Source organism: Hippocampus comes, unplaced genomic scaffold, assembly GCF_001891065.2.
Source record: "Hippocampus comes isolate QL1 unplaced genomic scaffold, H_comes_QL1_v1.1 scaffold674, whole genome shotgun sequence".
NCBI classification, from domain to species: domain Eukaryota; kingdom Metazoa; phylum Chordata; class Actinopteri; order Syngnathiformes; family Syngnathidae; genus Hippocampus; species Hippocampus comes.
Window position 1 is genome coordinate 285,135 of NW_017805878.1, and position 3,440 is coordinate 288,574.

A 3,440-nucleotide genomic window follows, 5' to 3' on the forward strand; every position below is an offset into this window, starting at 1 on the left:
TTCCCCTGCGTTTGCCGGCTACGGCGCCGGCTCGCGTTCGAGTCCCTTTCCAAAGTGGGGCCGTATTTGGGCTCCGAGGTGTTGCGCCCTTTCCCATTCTTGCTCGCGTTGCCTTCCTTTTTCTTGAATTCACGACCTGCCGCAACTTTCGCCTCAACTCAGCAACAGATAAAGGTTGTGACGATTTCAAAGGGAACGGTGGAAAGCGAAGCTTGGCGTATGCATCATTATTCTTTCAATCGAAAGCATTTATGATCATGAAAAGCCAAAGTGTGTCACGGCACCGTGGACAAAAATGCGGAGGAACCCCCAAAAGAAATACCAAAATGATCTGCCTGGCATCCTTCACCGCCATCGGAGTGGTGATCATTTGTGATGTGATGATGTCTGAAAATATCGCATTCATGATCCTCAAAGTCCTTGAAAAATGGCCACCGAGCTACAGTTTTTTTTTCTTTTTGGGGGGGGGGTGTTATTGACCCTCCCCCCCCCAAAAAAAATAAACTGTTTTCCTTAACGCCCTGAACAGAAAGCTGCCGGAATTCACTCGACAATACAATCTCGAATCGCTTTCCGGACTGACTCGAGCGCGTTTCTCAAGGCGGATGAATTTCGCCCTCGCCTCTTTCTGCATGCGACTCCGCCAGTAAAAACTTTGGACCCCCCCTGCGCCGAATGGACCTGGAAGGAACCAACGGGGGTCATACCCAAGCCGGATGAGCCCACTGGAGTTGGGGAAGGGGCTCAGCATGGAAAAAATAAAAGCTTGCCCCTCCGCTCGAATGCCGCGCGTGCTCCAACGTGAAACGAAGACCCCCCCCCCCCCCTTGGAATGCGCTTTGTTCAGTCACGGTGCCCATGTGGCTTTCATCACAGAGGCCCCCGTTTACGGAATGTTGAAGGCCCAGGCCGGGAGTCTGGAAGGCTTCAGCCGGCCGACTCTGCTGCCGTGTAAACACGGCGCGCGACCTCCCACATTGCTCTTTTTACGGGGGCGGGGGGAATGCGCGCTGGGAATTCCCCACGTTGAGGAGGTCGATGCCGTCTGCCCCCGCCTTGGAGCGCCGAAGAAACGCTGACATTTTTGGGCATCTCCCGCCGTTGTCGGAAAAAAAAAAAAATCGTGTGCTAGCAGGTCCGGGCTGGCTTGCGAGAAGAGCCGGCCGCTCTCTTCGCACACTGAATTCGGAAGAAGAATGTTGCTATTTCTTTCTTTGCTGTTTTCATTCACCCAAAATGTTAGGAGCTTTTTAGAGCTGACGACTGCGATTCTCCCAATCGAATGTCGGCCAGGGAAGGGCTCACGAGGGCGCTTTATCCGCCACCTGAAAGAAGTGAAGCGCGATCCAAAATGGATGGATGTTGATGCTGTTCAAACACTGATTCTATCCTTTTTTTTCTCTCTCTCTCTCTCTCTCCATCTCCCCTCAATATTCCTTCCCTATGACTGGCATCACGTCGGCCCGGCAGCGCAGAGGCGCGGGGCTCTTTTTTCCGGGCGCTGCGCTTTTTTTCTCCCCCGTTCCCCCCCAAAAACATTGTCCCGATCGGTGTGAGTGTGAGCGCGGACGGTTGGTTGTCCAGGCGTGCCCCCGCGATGGGCTGGCGACCGCTTCAGGGTGTGCTCGGAAGCGGCTTGGAAAACGAACGAATGAATGAATGGATGGATGACTCTTATCCCAATCCCCTCAGAGGCCTCCCTCCCCCTTCCCCACCTCCCCCACATCACACCCTTTTGACCTCAGAGCGGCGAGCGCCTTTGACATGAACCTCCAGACCACATCGGACGGACCGACTCCCTGACGGAACCTCGGGAAGTTGTGCTCCAGGGGCTCGCCGGGAGAAATTTCCCGCTCCTACTCGACTTCCTGCCAAAACGCCGTCCCACCGGCTGTTCCCCAACAACGTACCTTTTATAAGGAACAAAAAAAAAAACACTTGTGAAATGAGACGGAGAACATTTTTCCAAAAGGGGCATTTGGTCTTTTAATCTTTGTGATGACGGAACTTTATTTTTGTAGAGCTTTTCTTACAATCCCAATTGGTTCGCGATCATGTGGGGCAACGCCGGGTTTGTTTCTTTGTTTGTTTCTTTGTTTTTAATTTAAGCAATGTGATCCAAACACGGCGAATGTGGCTGATTGTACACATCCAGACTCAAGGTTCCTTCCCCGCTCGCTTTGATTTCTTGTACAGTACACGAATTGGTATCGCGGGTTCCCTTTTAATGTGAAGAAATGTTTTGTTTTTTTTTCTTCTTCTTCAATGTGGAAAAGAATCTTCCCTTTCTTGACACCCCCGTTTTGAGCACTTGTTCACTTCTTGTTTGCTTTGCTCTTGCTGTCGTGTTTGCGCCGGAGACTCGGACGTTGATTTCTGCTCACCTCCGCCGCCCGTCGGAGGCCCTCTGGGCTCACGTGCCATGTCGGGCGCGCGGCGCCTTTCGGACCAGCGCTCGACTTTGCGGTTTTGTTTGCTGGCTTCGCTTTAGGACGGAGAGATCGAAAAGAATGATTTGCGCTCGACGCCCGAAGACCGTCGGCCGCCCGTTTGATTCGCGCCCGACGAAGCGGTCTCGGGGGTCGTCGCTTGACGACGTTCGGGGGCTCCAGAGGGCGCACGGACCGTCGAGTCGCCCGTCGCTCCGTTCAGACTCGACGTTGCGATCGGTTCGGAGTCGACCACGGCTCATTCCCTGCCACGCCTTCGGATGACAAATGATTTTTGGCATCCTAAGAACAGTTATTTTTCCAAGTCGTGATGCCGTTTGCGTTGCTGCTGAGGGGCAACGCTCGAGGACGTCCAGTCGATCATCGCGTGCGCGATATTTACGCCGGAATGAGGACCGCCCATGTCGTTGAAAAACGAGTCACGCTGAAGCAAAATGGCATTCATTGCGTTCGTCAAATCACCCCAATGTAGTTCCCGGCTCATCTTTTGGTCCAATTTGTGGCAGGCGTACCCGTTGTGATCGAACCGTTGTCTTTTGCCAACATTTTCCATTCCGGTCAAGCAAGTACAAAATAGTGTCTCGGGAAGCCCCCCTTTGAGAAGCTATTTCGTCATTGATTTGATTGTTTGCTTTTGTTTCTGGGCACCGTGATGCAACATCCTGTCCGGTTTGTTTGAAACGTGGTGGATTGTTCAGTGTGCCGTTGTCTGGATTGTTGGAAACAAGCATCGTTTCGCTTCTTTCATGGTATCCTCACGCGGTCCAGGAGCACCGCGCGATGAATAAATGTGTTTGGGTTTGTTTTTGTTTTTTTTTCTCCCGTTCATTGTCCACGCCTTGATTTCTTCTCACCAAAAGGTGCAATCGTGTCTCGACCGCCGAGTCCCGCGGTGTCATGTGGGCTCGGCAGAATCCGAGCACCCGTCATGTATCAAAATAAGAATGCGGAATATAATTTCACTGTGCGAACGCGCAACCTTTTGCGAGC

The 3,440-nt window shown here is 52.5% G+C and overlaps 1 protein-coding gene across 17 annotated transcripts in view; it reads left to right on the plus strand.

Moving 5' to 3' along the window:
• The window catches only part of epb41a (erythrocyte membrane protein band 4.1a), a 27,204-nt gene extending 24,800 nt beyond the window's left edge, over positions 1-2,404 (plus strand). For 15 of the 17 annotated variants that reach the window (XM_019888961.1, XM_019888966.1, XM_019888968.1 and 12 more), the window contains one exon: positions 1,471-2,404. The gene's annotated coding sequence lies outside the window, so the exon portion shown is untranslated. The remainder of the gene's footprint in view (positions 1-1,470) is intronic. The other 2 variants (XM_019888962.1, XM_019888963.1) reach the window with 2 other exon arrangements.
• Positions 2,405-3,440: the final 1,036 nt, after the last annotated feature.